Source organism: Schistocerca piceifrons, chromosome 7 (genome assembly GCF_021461385.2).
Source record: "Schistocerca piceifrons isolate TAMUIC-IGC-003096 chromosome 7, iqSchPice1.1, whole genome shotgun sequence".
NCBI lineage: Eukaryota > Metazoa > Arthropoda > Insecta > Orthoptera > Acrididae > Schistocerca > Schistocerca piceifrons.
Window position 1 is genome coordinate 534,244,052 of NC_060144.1, and position 18,433 is coordinate 534,262,484.

The following is an 18,433-nucleotide window of genomic DNA, read 5'->3' on the forward strand; positions in this document are numbered from 1 at the left end:
CGGCGGTGCACAAATGCTGCGCAGCTAGCGCCATTCGACGGCCAACACCGCGGTTCCTGGTGTGTCCGCTGTGCCGTGCGTGTGATCATTGCTTGTACAGCCCTCTCGTAGTGTCCGGAGCAAGTATGGTGGGTCTGACACACCGGTGTCAATGTGTTCTTTTTTCCATTTCCAGGAGTGTATATCTATCGGTAAATTTGAGCACGGCTAGAAATAAACAGTGCTCTCAGACAAGCTGACACTTCACAACGCAACCCGGAGAACACTTTTTTTTTCTTTCATAGATCACCGCGCGGGATTAGCCGTGCGGTCTCAGGCGCTGCAGTCATGGACTGTGCGGCTGGTCCCGGCGGAGGTTCGAGTCCTCCCGCGGGCATGGGTGTGTGTGTTTGTCCTTAGGATAATTTAGGTTAAGTAGAGTGTAAGCTTAGGGACTAATGACCTTAGCAGTTAAGTCCAATAAGATTTCACACACATTTGAATTTTTTTTTCATAGATTACTGCTTACACTAAGTCAAGAAGAGATTTATGTCTTCTTTACCACCATAGTAGCAATTTGGTGTATTCCCTACAATGTATTTGTTGGGTACGAGTGCTGTCGCGTGATTTCTGCTTGTATATATCTAAAGAGAATAGTCCCTGTATATCAGTGTGTAGGGGTGCTCAAAACGCCGAAAGACCTTCCGAACAGACTAACTCCTTCATTTTGCGAAAAGAACAATGAAAATGTGGTGTGTTGACCTTACCACACTGTCAGTTGATATCAAAGGTAGGAGAAAAGTGACACGTATATGACTGTATGACCGTCCAGAAGAATTTTAACCGGACAGAACCCTGTGCCAAGGCAATGGCAGGAGTGCCCCAGGGGTGTTTGCCTTGGTTTGCGTAAACGATCTGTCAAACACTGTGATTAGACGCGACGGGCTTCTTTGCTACCAATCCAATTGTCTACAATTTACAAAAAGGTAGACTACTGGATGCGCAGAAAAGCGGGCCAGTATCATGACGACCGCCTGTTGCTCGATCCCGGAGCATATTCTAAGCTCAAGTAATGACATTCCTGGAAAAAACTAGTTTCTCTCAAAACATTAGCACATATTTCACAAAAACCACTCGTGAGAAACACGGCTACCGCTATTCAGACATGATATCTTGAAAACAGTAGATGGATGTGCACGTGTAGATTATGTCACTCTTGGTTTTCGATAGGCGTTCGATAATGTGGCTCATCGTCAACTGCTAACCAAGATATTATCACAATGAGATTCTTTGACTGAAAGAATCGGTACGTTATGCTCGATGTCTATGATCCACAGAAATAAAAGTAACATCGGGTATGCATAAGAGGAAGCGTTCACTAATGATCTCAACACAGAGTAAGTCGGAGTGAAATGGATACTTCCGATTTTAGGACGAACGTCCAAAGAAGCAGTGTATGATGATTTGGTATCACATATCGATACCATCCAACTGGCATTCTACAGTCGATAATGGAGCTGCACGTTTCCATTATATACAGATGATGGTCAGGTAATATTTATTTTATTTTATTTATGCGTCTAGTTCCGTAGCACCAAACTGAGAAGCAAATCTCCAGGGTTATGGTACGTGTCAGTAAGTGAAATTACAACATAAATGTAATAACAGATAAAATAAAATGTTTATGAATCCAAAAAAACGAAAACCGTAAGTTTAAGTAAACGCAATCAACAATATAACATAGGAATAAGATTAATTTTTCAACGAACTCCTCGACAGAATAGATGGTGTGATCCATGAGGAAACTCTTCAGTTTAGATTTGAAAGCGCGAGGACTACTGATAAGATTTTTGAATTCTTGTGGTAGCTTATTGAAAATTGATGCAGCAGTCTACTGCACACCTTTCTGCACAAGAGTTAAGGAAGTGCGATCCAAAGGCAGACTGGATTTATCCTTAGTATTGACTGAATGAAAGCTGCTAATTCTTGAGAATAAACTGATATTGTTGACAAGAACCGACAATAAAGAATATATACATTGAGAGGCCAGTGTCAGAATCCCCAGAAGAATGAACAGGGGTCAATAAGAGATTCCCAAACTTAAACCACTTATTGCCTGAACTGTCCGTTTCTGAACCAAAAATATGCTTTGAGAATGGGAAGAATTGTCCAAAATATATTACCATATGACATGATTGAATGAAAATAAGCAAAGTGGACTAATTTTCGTGTCGAATGATCACGTACTTCAGATACCGTTCGAATAGTAAAAATGGCAGTATTAAGTCTTTCAAAAAGATCCTGAACGTGGGCGTTCCCCGACAGTTTACTATCTACTTGAAGACCTGGAAATTTGAACTGTTCAGTTTCACTAATCGTATGCCCATTCTGTGAAATTAAAACTTCGGGTTTAATTGAATTGTGTGTTAGAAACGGTAAAAACTGAGTCTTACTGTGATTTAGCGTTAGTTTATTTTCTACAACCCATAAACTTATGTCAATAACTGCCCTATTTGAAACAGAGCCAATGTTGCAGACAACATCCTTTAGTACCAAGTTAGTGTTATCAGCAAACAGAAATAGTTTAGAATTATATGTAATACTAGAGGGAATATCATTTGTATAAATAAAGAACAGGAGTGGCCCCGACACTGATCCCTGGGGCACCCCCCATTCGACAATGCCACACTCAGACCCCACACCAAAGCCATTCTCAACACTGTGAATAATGACCTTTTGCTGCCTGTTGTCAAACAAAGAGGTGAAGAAATTGTGAGCTACTCCCCGTATTCCATACCGGATCAACTTCTGGAGCAATATTTTGTGGCCAACACAACCAAACGCCTTAGTATCTTGTGGGCTGAATGGCGTGCTCCTTCTGAGTACACCTCCGACAGCTCTGTACCACGAGCGCCCTCTGCCGCCGCAATGGAGGGCCACCGGCAGCAGCCAGACTTGCTACTTGCACCTGGAGCCTCATTGCACCGACACCATGGATCACGCTTTGTGCAGCGAGCATAAATCTTGTTACATTGTGACAGCTGAACTATATTTCTTGTAGCATTATTTGCAATGGGTTTTTGTTAGCTTGGAGAAACATAAGGTAGGTAAATCTTCTGTTTTCTTTGTTAACTTGTTCGCTCATCATTCCTGATCTTATTCAGCTTCCCTGCAACGACAGCTGCCGCAGCACTCGGTAGCCCACTTGTCCTTACCATCGTGTGTATTAAGTTGTACACAACAAACCTGACGGTAGCCCACTTGTCCTTACCATCGTGTGTATTAAGTTGTACACAACAAACCTGACGGTAGCCCTCTTGTCCTTACCATCGTGTGTATTAAGTTGTACACAACAAACCTGACGGTAGCCCACTTGTCCTTACCATCGTGTGTATTAAGTTGTACACAACAAACCTGACGGTAGCCCACTTGTCCTTACCATCGTGTGTATTAAGTTGTACGCAACAAACCTGACGGTAGCCCTCTTGTCCTTACCATCGTGTGTATTAAGTTGTACACAACAAACCTGACGGTAGCCCACTTGTCCTTACCATCGTGTGTATTAAGTTGTACGCAACAAACCTGACGGTAGCCCTCTTGTCCTTACCATCGTGTGTATTAAGTTGTACACAACAAACCTGGCGGTAGCCCACTTGTCCTTACCATCGTGTGTATTAAGTTGTACACAACAAACCTGACGGTAGCCCTCTTGTCCTTACCATCGTGTGTATTAAGTTGTACACAACAAACCTGACGGTAGTCCACTTGTCCTTACCATCGTGTGTATTAAGTTGTACACAACAAACCTGACGGTAGCCCACTTGTCCTTACCATCGTGTGTATTAAGTTGTACGCAACAAACCTGACGGTAGCCCTCTTGTCCTTACCATCGTGTGTATTAAGTTGTACACAACAAACCTGACGGAAGCCCACTTGTCCTTACCATCGTGTATATTAAGTTGTACACAACATACCTGACGGTAGCCCACTTGTCCTTACCATCGTGTGTATTAAGTTGTACACAACAAACCTGACGGTAGCCCACTTGTCCTTACCATCGTGTGTATTAAGTTGTACACAACAAACCTGACGGTAGCCCACTTGTCCTTACCATCGTGTGTGTTAAGTTGTACACAACATACCTGACGGTAGCCCACTTGTCCTTACCATCGTGTGTATTAAGTTGTACACAACAAACCTGACGGTAGCCCTCTTGTCCTTACCATCGTGTGTATTAAGTTGTACACAACAAACCTGACGGTAGCCCACTTGTCCTTACCATCGTGTGTATTAAGTTGTACACAACAAACCTGACGGTAGCCCTCTTGTCCTTACCATCATGTGTATTAAGTTGTACACAACAAACCTGACGGTAGCCCACTTGTCCTTACCATCGTGTGTATTAAGTTGTACACAACAAACCTGACGGTAGCCCACTTGACCTTACCAGCGTGTGTATTAAGTTGTACTTAACAAACCTGACGGTAGCCCACTTGTCCTTACCATCGTGTGTATTAAGTTGTACGCAACAAACCTGACGGTAGCCTACTTGTCCTTACCATCATGTGTATTAAGTTGTACACAACAAACCTGACGGTAGCCCCCTTGTCCTTACCATCGTGTGTATTAAGTTGTACGCAACAAACCTGACGGTAGCCTACTTGTCCTTACCATCGTGTGTATTAAGTTGTACACAACAAACCTGACGGTAGCCCACTTGTCCTTACCAGCGTGTGTATTAAGTTGTACGCAACAAACCTGACGGTAGCCTACTTGTCCTTACCATCGTGTGTATTAAGTTGTGCGCAACAAACCTGACGGTAGCCTACTTGTCCTTACCATCGTGTGTATTAAGTTGTACACAACAAACCTGACGGTAGCCCACTTGTCCTTACCATCGTGTGTAGTAAGTTGTACACAACAAACCTGACGGTAGCCCACTTGTCATTACCAGCGTGTGTATTAAGTTGTACGCAACAAACCTGACGGTAGCCCACTTGTCCTTACCATCGTGTGTATTAAGTTGTACGCAACAAACCTGACGGTAGCCTACTTGTCCTTACCATTGTGTGTATTAAGTTGTACACAACAAACCTGACGGTAGCCCACTTGTCCTTACCAGCGTGTGTAATAAGTTGTACACAACAAACCTGACGGTAGCCTACTTGTCCTTACCATCATGTGTATTAAGTTGTACGCAACAAACCTGACGGTAGCCTACTTGTCCTTACCATCGTGTGTATTAAGTTGTACACAACAAACCTGACGGTAGCCCACTTGTCCTTACCATCGTGTGTATTAAGTTGTACGCAACAAACCTGACGGTAGCCTACTTGTCCTTACCATCGTGTGTATTAAGTTGTACACAACAAACCTGACGGTAGCCCACTTGTCCTTACCAGCATGTGTATTAAGTTGTACGCAACAAACCTGACGACGAGTGCTACCACCTTAGTGTCTGGGTATCATCAGGTCTACCTTTTCTACTGTATTTTTTGGTTTTTTTTTCTTGTCTTTAACGGGCACCTACTGTTTGCCTTGTTTGTGCTTGTTGTTTTCTAGGTTCTATGGTTGCTACTTTTTCACTACTTTTTTCTTTCTCTGTGCTTAATTTTCTTGTTTTTTTGCGCATTGCTTGGTTACTGTGGCTGCCAAGACACAATCGCCTGCTGTGCCGCTTACAGTTAACCTAACTCAGTTTATTCAGTTTCAGAGTCAACAAACGGCGCAGCAGCTTGAAGGGATGAACCGCTTCATGACGCCGCAGATGACTTTACACAAGACGTCGGACCCAGTGGCGGCGCCATCGCCTGTGTTGCTAGCATATAAAATGAGGGAAGACTGGACGAAGTACCTCACACAGTTCAACGCGCATATCGCAGCACATCGCACACAACGACACTGACAAATATTCTTATCTCTTGGCCACAGCGGGAGTGACTATTTACTGCTTGCGTGCAAAGTTACTTCCCGCGTCCGCCCTGAAATGGTACCATATGAAGATTTATTGCAGGTTCTTACAAAGTATTAGGAGGGCAGGATACAAGTGGCAACTGCCCATTACGTATTCTTTAGGTTGCGTAAGCAACAAGAACAAACATATCGTCAGTGGGTGACTGAACTGCAAGGCCTTACTAGACAGTGTAGATTCAAATATGACTGTGGCATGTACTACTGATGCAATGATTCGCGATGGCATCACGCAAAGTGTAACTGACTCTTGAATTCGGGAACAGATTCTTAAATACCTGAAACCTTCCTTGCAACAGGTTTTACTGATCCTCTACTTTTTTTTTCACTAGCTGCTTCTTTTTATGACCCACCGTCTAATTTCTTATGGTGGGTCGTATGTTGCCACTTAGCCGCTGTGACTGGGTTCGGGGTCCGGTGTGACTGAAAGTAACACCACACCGGCTCCCGTCCCCACTCACACCGTTGCCCGTGTCCCGCCACGTGGAGGCGGACTCTATTTGTTTACATGCGTTTGATATCTTTTTTTGTGCAGCATTAGAAAAACTTATAACTAATACAAAATCAAGTGAGATATTAATAAACAAAACGAAATTAAATATTTAGAAAGAAGGAAGGAAGAAAATTGAATAGAGAAGAGATAGGTATAATATTGCCCATCACCTGGTTGTGGGCGGCGGCCCGGGTCTTGGAATGACCCTCAAGACGCTGGCCATCGCTCACCATGCCTTTAACATCTACCATCCTAAAAACTAACATAACTAGAAGAGATTAGGGTACGTTAAAGCTAGAAAATAAGACTAAGACCTCCATGTCCAGCGTGCTAAACTATTTACAATATACAATAGAGAGGTAACTGATTTTGTGCTTGGCTCAAAGTTGCTAATGAAGGGTTCTTGTGGTAATAGTAATAAAGGTAATGACGCTAACGGTTTGTGTTGAGCCTACAAGGCTCCTAGTAGAGTACATCAGGCGCAAGCACCTCCCGGCCCCGCCGACAACACGACCTGAACGGTGGTTTTCCCCGATCTACCATAGGTATCCGTCGGGTTGGGCTCAAAAGAGAGCGACCACAATTAAGATCCTTCCATCCAGACTGTGCGCTGCCTCTTAACGGAAAGCGTAGGTCCCTTGAAGAGGTACCTAGCTTTAAGCTCTTATTAGACATGGAGGTGCTGTTAACTATTTACATATAAGATGCAATCTGGTTTTAGGATTGTGTGTGACTTGTGCACCTCATGTCGGTTGTTCCAGACTGTTCTTTGAAATGGACTTGGTTGACACTATGGATCATCCGCGCTGGACGCTTCAATATCTGTGTTGGTGCCCTTCTTCATCACTCGTGGTGCTAATCATATCTGTGTCCCCCTGGGCATCATGATGTCTGTTTGGACCGACTTGCCTTCGGTAGGGTCTGTTGCGCAAGTATTCTATTTGTTGGATCTTGGAGATTTCGTCAGTTAGTTTGTTGAGTTCAGTCCACCTTTCCGGGTCGCGTATTATGGCATGTAGTTCGTTCTGTGTGTTCAGGCGGTTTATGTGTACTGTGTGTCTTGTGTTCGTGCGTTGTCCGCAGAAGAAGGCAGTATGTTCAGGGGAACCTTCTTCCCCGCATGTGCATCTATTAGTCTGCTGCAGACTCACGCGGTACAGGTGCGTGGGATAAGGGCCATGTCTTGTGATGAAATGTACCATACCGCGGCTGGGATCGATATGTTTTGGTTTTAGTTTTCCCGGATGTCAGGGAAGAAGTTGTATACACGGCGGCCCTTATCGCTGTTGGCCCACTCGCTCTGCCAGGTATCCAATCTCCATGCTCTGAGTTGGCGTGTTGTCTCAATCGGTACACCAGTGATCTGCCGAACCTGGTCTATTCTCCCCATCCTAAGCCAGTACATTGCTGCGCGGTACCTGATGGTGATATCTATGGGGAAAATTCCCATGAAGACACATAGTGTGTCATTTGATGTTGTGTTGAATGCCCCTGTTAGTCGAAGTAGAACACTTCTTTGGCCTCGACGTACAATGGTTCTGTGGGCCCACGTACTGGCAGCAAAGCATAGTACTGACTCGAAGAGAGCGCAATGGTATGTTCGTGTGACTGGCAGGGGTAGTCTGAATTGTTCCGAATTTAGCCTAGCCAGTTTGTGTAGTATCTTTTCTGCTTGTGTGTGAATGTTCGTATGTGTTCGTGGAAGTTCAATCGTTCCTAGATAGCGTCTGACTGCTAGTCTTTTATGTTTTTGTCCCCGATTTTGACTATTGAGTTCCTGCGCAGGATACCCTTTAGCAATGTATAAGTTGTTTTGTTTCCTGCTATCTTTAATTTATTGTCTGTGCACCATTGGGTTATTATCCGAAGTGTTCCATTGGCTCTTTCTTCTAGCTGGGCACGGTTGTTTGCTGAAACTACGACGAGTAGATCATTAGTATAAGCGACAACTCCATCTGTCAAGATGTGCTCCTCTAGTAACTGTAGGAGCGGTTCTATAACTATGTCCCAGAAGATGGGGCCGCAAATCAACCCTTGTGGACAGCCTTTTGTAATTCGTTTAATCACTTTCTAGTTGTCCATTTGCCAAACGACCGTTCTGTCTCTGCAATAGTGCATGAAACTATTATACAGAGACTCCGGTACATGCAGGTTTCTGAGCCTCTTGAACAAGGCCGGCCACCAGAGGTTGTCGAAGGCACCTGAGATGTCTATCATAATTGCAAGTGTGTATTTGGAGGGTGTGTCGTGTACTATTTGGAGTGCTCTGTTAATTGCGTCGTCTATAGATTTCCCTTCCCTGAAGCCGTATTGGTGTGGTGTCAGTCCCCGTAGTGTTCGGTGTGCTTATAGTCTTTTGCAGAGTAGTTTTTCTTGTACTTTACAGAGTGTATTGATTAGGAAAATTGGTCTGTATGACTTTGGATACCATCCGGTCTAGGCGCCTTTTTGTTTTTGAGTTCTGACATCGCTGTCGCCACTTCTTCCTGCGCAAACGGACAGGTGATGGTTGGCGTAGTGTATACTGTTCGACTGCTGCCCTGGCCAGCACATTCTCCAGGTCTCTCACCAACTGAAAACATCTGGTCAATGGTGGCCGAGCAAATGGCTCGTCACAATACGCCAGTCACAACTCGTGATGAACTGTGGTATCGTGTTGATGCTGCATGGGCAGCTGTACCTGTACACGCCATCCAAGTTCTGTTTGACTCAATGCCCAGGCGCATCAAGGCCGTTATTACGGCCAGAGATGGTTGTTCTGGGTACTGATTTCTCAGGATCTATGCACCCAAATTGTATGAAAACGTAATCACATGTCAGTTCTAGTACAATATATTTGTCCAAAGAATATCCGTTTTTTCTTTTTGATGTATCAATTTTAATGGTCAGTAGTGTATTTCTGACTGGTTTGATGCGGCCCGCCACTAGGTCCTCTCATATGTATGCCAACCTTTTCATCTCAGAGCAGCACTTGCAACCTGCGTCCTCGATTATTGCTGGATGTATTCCAATCTCAGTCTTCCTCTACAATTTTTGCCCTCTACAGCCCCTATAGTACGGTGGAACTCATTCCCTGAAGTATTAACGGATGTCCTATCATCCTGTCCCTTCCCCTTATCAGTGTTTTCCACGTATTCCTTTCCTCTCCGATTCTGCGCAGAACCTCCTCATTCCTTACCTTATCAGTCCTCCTAATTTTAACTTTCGTCAGTAGCACCACATCTCAGATGCTTCGATTCCCTTCTGTTCCGGTTTCCCCACAATCCATGATTCACTACCATACAATGCAGTGCACCAAACGTACATTATTCTCAGAAATTTCTGCCTCAAATTAAGGCCTATATTTCATACCAGTAGACGCTCTTTTTTCCAGCGCTGGTCTGCTTTTGACGTCCTCCTAGCTCCGTCCGTCATTGGTTATTTTGTTGCCTAGCTATTGGAATTCCTAAACTTCATCTACTTCATGATCATCAACCCTGATGTTAGGTTTCTCGCTGTTCTCATTTCTACCATTGATCATTACTTTCGTCTTTCTTCCATTTACTCTCAGTCCACATTCTGTCCTCATTAGACCATTCCATTCAGCAAATCATGTGATTCTTTTTCAGTTCCACTCAGGATAGCAATGTCATCAGCGAAAAGTTTATTACCGCTGATGAAGTAGGACAAGGGTCGCAATTTTAACAGGTTTTTGAATTAGGGACATTCCAACTGAAGTAATGTGGCGTTCGTTATGATAGACCATATGGTATTTAACCGCTGTAGTTTCCCCTCTGTAAATTCGTCCGGTTGTGCCTTTGTTTTATTATCTTCCCAAAGACGTAAACAACCACGCGTGAGCAGCGACTATTAGACGGAGGGTGTCAGACAGCCGATCAGTTCCAGTCATTCCACCAGGAAGGCGGTACACGACTCGTGTTGTCTGTAGTTCAACCATGCCTAGACGGTCAATAGGGCGGTTCGATCGCGTCCGCATTGTTACTTTGTGCCAGGAAGTGTCCAGGCGTCTCTGAGTGAACCAAAGTGATGTTATTCGGACATGGAGAAGATACAGAGATGACAAGCCTTACTCAGGACGCCCAAGGGCTACTACTGCAGTGGATCACCGCTACCTACAGATTATGGCTCGGAGGAACCCTGACAGCAATGCCACTATGTTGAATAATGCTTTTCGTGCAGCCACAGGACGTCTGTTACGATTCAAACTGTGCGCAATAGGCTCCATGATGTGAAAATTCACTCCCGACGTCCATGACGAAGTACATCTTTGCAACCACGGCACCACGCTGCGCGGTACAGATAGGTCCGGTAACATGCCGAATGGACCGCTCAGGATTGGCGTCACTTTCTCTTCACCGATGAGTGTCGCATATGCCTCAATCAGACAATCGTCGGAGACGTGTTTGGAGGCAACCCGGTCAGGCTGAATGCCTTGGACATACTGTCCAGCGAGTGCACCCTGCTGTTTCGGGGTGGCATTATGTGGGGCCGACGTACGCAGCTCGTGGTCATGGACGACACCGTAACGGCTGTACGATACGTGAATGCTATCCTACGGCCGATAGTGAAATCATATCGGCAGCATATTGGCAAGACATTCGTCTTCTTGGACGACAATTCGCACCCCCATCGTGCACATCTTCTGATGAATTCCTTCAGGATAACGACATCGCTCCACTTGAGAGATAGGTCCAAAAGGGCTGTTTATGGACGACGTGACCCACCAACCACTCTGAGGGATCTACGCCGAATCGCCGTTGAGGAGTGAGATAATTGGACCAACAGTGCCTTGATGAACTTGTGGATAGTATGCCACGACGAATACGGGCATGCATCAATACAAGAGGACGTGATACTGGGTATTAGAGGTAACGGTGTGTACAGTAATCTGGACCACCACCTCTGAAGGTCTAGCTGTATGGTGGTACGACATGCAATGACTGGTTTCCATGAGCAATAGAAAGGTCGGAAATGATGTTTATGTTGATCTCTATTCCAAATTTCTGTACAGGTTCCGGAACACGCGGAACCGAGGTGATGCAAAATTTTTTTTGATGTGTGTATAGCCGACCGGTGTGGCAGAGCAGTTCTAGGCGCTACAGTCTGGAATCGCGCTACCGCTACGGTCGCAGGTTCTAATCCTGCCTAGGGCATGGGTGTGAGTGATGTCCTTAGGTTAGTTAGGTTTAAGTAGTTCTAAGTTCTATGGGACTGATGACATCAGAAGTTACTTCCCATAGTGCTCAGAGCCATTTGAACCATTTGATGTTTGTATAGTCGGTCGCATGGTTTACCTCACGGTAAATCTCTGTCCGAAATTTTGGTGCGTTTCACTGCGTTTGTGACTCTGTGTAGTATATGGTCCACATGGCGGGAATCGGACGCATAACGGGCAATGCTTCAACGTTTCGGTTCAGTATAGAATTACCGCCCATACTCATTATGAATTCCTTGCAGATTCTGATCCATTTAATGGGCATGAAATGTGTTGACTGAAAATTTTCGTGAATCTTCTCGGTCGATGCGCGTGTGTACCTTGGGATTCACCCACACGTATATCGTCTAGCAGTCTTTTGAAGTAGTAATAGTACGCAGTAGTTTCACTCCCTCGCTTGTCACGGAACACGAAAACGGAAGCGATAGTCAAATCAATGATCCATTTGAAGCATACAACCACAACAGTTGTGCCCTGGTCGTTGTCCAAACTATCTATTTCTCCAATGCAATTGTTTCTAGCTAAGGTTCACGGTCTGACTCCAAATTCGTAGTGCATGTCTAGGAACGTTTGTGAGTCCGAACAGACAAATCACATACTGTCCCCAATCTTGTTCTCCTTTCCTCATTCAAATTTTAGAAATTTGTGGTAAGGACTGTGGGACCAAACTGCTGAGGTCTTCGGTCCCGAGGCTTACGCACTACTTAATCTAACTTAAATTAACTTACACACACACACACACACACACACACACACACACACACACACACACACACACACACACACACACACACATGCTCGAGGGAGGACTCGAACCTCCGACGGAGCCAGCCGCGCGATCCATTACAAGGTGCCTCAGACTGCACGGCTACCCCGCGCGGCTTTCCCCTCTCAACGTTGACTAAAAATGTGTTTATATGTTGTAAGCAGTCAAAAAGTTTGCTTTTCATAATGTCATTTGTCTACTTCCAAATTAAATTAATTACGTTGCCATTTAAAATCAAATCCCTTTGTTTCGTGTACTCATTCCAACTGCAATATACCTGAAAGAAAATCATTGAGTAATCATTAAAAGAATCCAGGGAACAGAGATAAGTAGACTACGCAGGCACCAGAATTTGCACTATCTAAGTACTGTCCAAGGGCAAATGCAAACACTAATTCAATTCAATTATCGGCTTTATAGGTCTTTAACATAATGCAGCGCTTCAGCAACCGTGAATTGTTCAGACAATAAGAAATTCAGGCTTCAGTTGCTAGGTAATTTTTTTTTTTTTAATTTACCTAGGTTTCGATGCCAACAATGGTATCTTCCTCAGAACAAACATTAAATTATGTTGAGGGCCAAACTTTGGCAATGTCACAGAATAAAACTAATGCAGAAGATACCATTATTGGCATGGAAACCTAGGTAAACTAAAAAGTTGCCTTGTAACTAGAGGCTGAATTTCTTATTGTCCGAATTATCGCGTTCCCTTCTCTGACGAATCCGCTATCCTTCCGCTTTATCCATTGTGTGTTTAAAATATCTGTTAGTAACTTTTAGTAGCAACTATTAAATTCAGTCGGTTGTAGATTGGCATAGTTGTCTCCTTGGGCCTATTTTTTCCACTGAAATTGTGTGGGAGTACCAGATAAGATAAAGATACGTCTGTTATAAGGAAGGATGCTTACCGTCTCTAAGAAGACGATAATATTTAAAGGTAGGTATCACAACCCAATAACCTGCCACCGTATCGCTATGAGTAACACGGGTGTTACAAAGTGTCCGCACTCTAACCACGCAAAACACCCTCCATACCACAACACCACCACCTCCAAATTTCACTGTTGGCACTATACATGATGGGAGGACACTTTCTCCAGGCATTCGCTAAACCCAAACCCTCGCATCAGACTGCCACATGGTATCTCGTGATTCATCACCCCAAACTACTCGTTTCCAATCATCCACTGTCCAGTAGCGCCGATGTTCCCACCAAATGAAGCGTCGCTTGGTTTTGACTATGGGAGTATGTGGCATATGAATAACTGCTTGACCTGTTTACTCTATTCTTTTTAACTCCCTAGGCACAGCCAGTGTGCTAGCCGAGCTGTGGTAGCAATTTGGAACTAATGAGTAATTCCTTCCGCTGAATTCATGCGATTTGTTACAGCTCCCTCCACAATGCTGGACAGTCCCCAACCATCAGCACAAGAGCTCTGCCTCGTCTTGCTTTACCTGTGGTTGTTCCTTTGCATTTTCACTCGACAATCGAACCACAAAAAAACGACTTGGACATTTCTAGAAGGGTTCAAATGTTTGTGGAGGATTTGTTACTCAGTTGGCATCCAATGACAAATCCACATTCGAACTGACTGATGTCTCCTGTTGTTGTTGTGGTTTTCAGTCCTGAGACTGGTTTGATGCAGCTCCATGCTACTCTATCTTGTGCAAGCTTCAACTCCCAGTACCTACTGAAGCCTACATCCTTTTGAATCTGCTTAGAGTATTCATCTCTTGGTCTCCATCTACGATTTTTATCCTCCACGCTGCCCTCCAATACTATATTGGTGATCCCTCGATGTCTCAGAACATGTCCTACCAACCGATCCCTTCTTCTAGTCAAGTTGCACCACAAGCTCTTCTCCCTAATTCTATTAAATACCTCCTCATTAGTTATGTGATCTACCCATCTAATGTTCAGCATTCTTCTGTAGTACCACATTTCGAAAGCTTCTATTTTCTTCTTGTCTAAACTATTTATCGTCCATGTTTCACTTCCATACATGGCTACATTCCATACAAATACTTTCAGAAACGACTTCGTCACACATAAATCTATACTCGATGTTGTAAGTAGGCTGTTTAGGTTTTCTTATTGGCAACGCCACCTCTGTATGAAAATCACTGGCTGTGCTGTGTGCAGTCTGTGGCTAGTTTACATTGTTGTCTGCCATTGTAGTGTTAGGCAGCTGGCTGTGAACAGCGCGTAGCGTTGCGCAGTTGGAGGTGAGCCGCCAGCAGTGGTGGATGTGGGGAGAGAGATGGCGGAGTTTTGAAATTTGTCATGAACTGCTATATTTATATATGATGATATCAAGGTAAATACATTGTTTGTTCTCTATTAATATCTTTCATTTGCTAACTATCCCTATCAGTAGTTAGTGCCTTCAGTAGTTTGAATCTTTTATTTAGCTGGCAGTAGTGGCGCTCGCTGTACTGCAGTAGCTTGAGCAGCGAAGATTTTTGTGAGGTAAGTGATTTGTGAAAGGTATAGTTTAATGTTAGTCAGGGCCATTCTTTGTAGGGATTTTTGAAAGTCAGATTGCGTTGCGCTAACAAAATATTGTGTGTCAGGTTAAGCACAGTCAGTATAATTAGTTCAAAGGGGACGTTACATAATGTAAGTAGGCTGTTTAGGTTTTCTTATTGGTAACGCCACCTCTGTATGAAAATCACTGGTTGTGCTGTGTGCAGTCTGTGGCTAGTTTACATTGTTGTCTGCCATTGTAGTGTTAGGCAGCTGGCTGTGAACAGCGCGTAGCGTTGCGCAGTTGGAGGTGAGCCGCCAGCAGTGGTGGATGTGGGGAGAGAGATGGCGGAGTTTTGAAATTTGTCATGAACTGCTATATTTATATATGATGATATCAAGGTAAATACATTGTTTGTTCTCTATTAATATCTTTCATTTGCTAACTATCCCTATCAGTAGTTAGTGCCTTCAGTAGTTTGAATCTTTTATTTAGCTGGCAGTAGTGGCGCTCGCTGTATTGCAGTAGCTTGAGCAGCGAAGATTTTTGTGAGGTAAGTGATTTGTGAAAGGTATAGTTTAATGTTAGTCAGGGCCATTCTTTGTAGGGATTTTTGAAAGTCAGATTGCGTTGCGCTAACAAAATATTGTGTGTCAGGTTAAGCACAGTCAGTATAATTAGTTCAAAGGGGACGTTACAATGTTAACAAATTTCCCTTCTTCAGAAACGCTTTCCTTGACATTGCCAGTCTACATTTTATATCCACTCTACTTCGTCCATCATCATTTATTTTGCTCCCAAAATAGCAAAACTTATTTACTACTTTAAGCGTCTCATTACATAATCTAATTCCCGCAGTATCATCCGATTTAATTCGACTACATTCCATTATCATCGTTTTGCTTCTGTTGATGTTCATCTTAATCCTCCTTTCAAGACACTGTCCATTCCGTTCGTCTGCTCTCCCAGGGCCTTTGCTGTCTCTGACAGTATTACAATGTCATCGGCGAACCTCAAAGTTTTTATTTCTTCTCCATGGACTTTAATTTCTACTTCGAATTTTTCTTTTGCTTCCTTTAATGCTTGGTCAGTATACAGATTGAAAAACATCAGGGATAGGCTACAACCCTGTCTCACTCCCTTCCCAACCACTGCTTCCCTTTCATGCCCCTCGACTCTTATAACTGCCATCTGGTTTCTGTACAAATTGTAAATAGCCTTTCGCTCCCTGTATTTTACCCCTACCACCATTAGAATTTGAAAGAGAGTATTCCACTCAACATTGTCAAAAGCCTTCTCTATGTCTACAAATGCTAGAAACGTAGGTTTGCCTTTCCTTAATCTTTTTCTAAGATAAGTGGTAGGGTCAGTATTGCCTCACGTGTTCCAACATTTCAGCGGAATCCAAGCTGATCTTCCCCGAGGGCGGCTTCTATCAGTCTTTCCATACGTTTGTAAAGAATTCGCGTTAGAATTTTGCAGCCGTGACTTATTAAACTGATAGTACGGTAATTTTCACATCTGTCAACACCTGCTTTCTTTGGGATGGGAATTATTATATTCTTCTTGAAGTCCGAGGGTATTTCGCCTGTCTCTTACATCTTGCTCACCAGATGGTAGAGTTTTGTCAGGACTAGCTCTCCCAAGGCTGTCAGTAGTTCTAATGGAATGTTGTCTACTCCCAGGGCCTTGTTTCGACTTAGGTCTTTCAGTGCTCTGTCAAACTCTTCACGCAGTATAATATCTCCCATTTCATCTTCATCTACATCCTCTTCCATTTCCATAATATTGTCCTCATGTACATCGCCCTTGTATAGACCCTCTATATACTCCTTCCACCTTTCTGCTTTCCCTTCTTTGCTTAGAACTGGGTTCCCATCTGAGCTCTTGATATTCATGCAAGTGGTTCTCCTTTCTCGAAAGGTCTCTATAATTCTCCTGTACGCAGTATCTATCTTACCCTTAGTGAGATAAGCCTCTACATCCTTACATTTGTCCTCTAGCCATCCCTGCTTAGCCATTTTGCACTTCCTGTCGATCTCATTTTTGAGACGTTTGCATTCCTTTTTGCTTGCTTGGATACCTTACTGATATTTGGAACGGTTGTAACAGAATACGCGTTTGATCCAGCGAATGGCGTTTGTATATACCTGAAGGTAATGGACAAGAAACTCGACGAAACAGTGTATTGAGACGACGGTGTTACTCAGTTAATAAGCCGAGATGTTGGCAGAGCTCGCTGGTGGTGCAGGACACGGGCAGCTGTGACTCGGGGGTGGCTGGAGCGGCCAGCGGCCATGGCGAGCAGGTGGCGCAGCGCAGTGCCGGGTAATGACGGCGGGCGGCCGCCTAATGGCCGCAATTTGGGGGAGGCCTTGCTGCGGGCGGCCGCGTGATGCACGGCTGCAAAGTACCGACTTCATTTGTCCCCCGGATTACGTATTCGCCTGGCCTCTGGGCCGGCACACTCGCCCAATCACGGCCTCCGCTTATCCCGTGTCCATCCGTCCCATCGGCCGCTGATTCCTGGTTCCGATACGTAATTGTAACCTCGAGTCAGTTTCCCTTTTTTCCTCTCCTCGGACAATAACACAAAACAGTAGTTTAGGCTAAGAACGTAATGACAGGAAAGTGGTACTTATTTCCCGATAACGGAGGGTACACGCTCGCGAATGTGACAGCTCATATCCAAGACTTCGTCTCCCCAACATACGAAGAATAATCATAAAGTTTCAATTATTGCTTCAAAAATAATTATCTTCCGTAATTAATCCCCTTTTGTTTGCAGGTACATGTCAGCCGTCCTGTTACGCATTAAAATCGCTGCGCCACAGTTTCGCAGAACGCCTCCAGTGGAGGCAAAACGAAACGGCGCAGCCCACTGATTAAGTGCATGTGGCTGCTCTGCTCTGTTCCACGCTTCTAATGGCGATCTACAGTACTCTGACGCGGAGAAACAAATTGTAAAGGCTCTGTACACTTGTACCTTCAACAAACAAAATAGTAATTACGTAACTCAGTTTTTGAGGTAATATTTAAAACTACGCGACGACCCCTCATATTCGTAAGGGTCTACATAAAACGTTCTGTATTGTGTCACCTACATTTACATTCCAGCTCCACATGTCGCTTTGTACTGCGTGGCACAGGGTATTTCGACCCAATACTGGATATTTTCCGTCCTGTTCCAAGCACCTACTGAGCGACAAAAAGTGATGATCTACGTGTCTTTGTAAGCGCCATAACAATTTTTGTCTTATTCCCATGATCCGTACAGACACATGATAGTGCAATAAAAATTCAATCCAGTCTTCCTTAAATACCGATTACCTTAACTTATCGAATAGGATTTCTCGAGAGAAACGATGTCGCTTGATTCCCACCTAAGTTACCCCATCATCTCAGTTACATTTCCGCATGAACTATGCCGATCCGTTAGATCAGCGGTCGTCAAACTTTTATGCTCAAGAGCCAATACTTACATTGTGGAGTGGCATCTCCGACCGCATATATCATTATTAGTTAATAACCTGTATAAATTA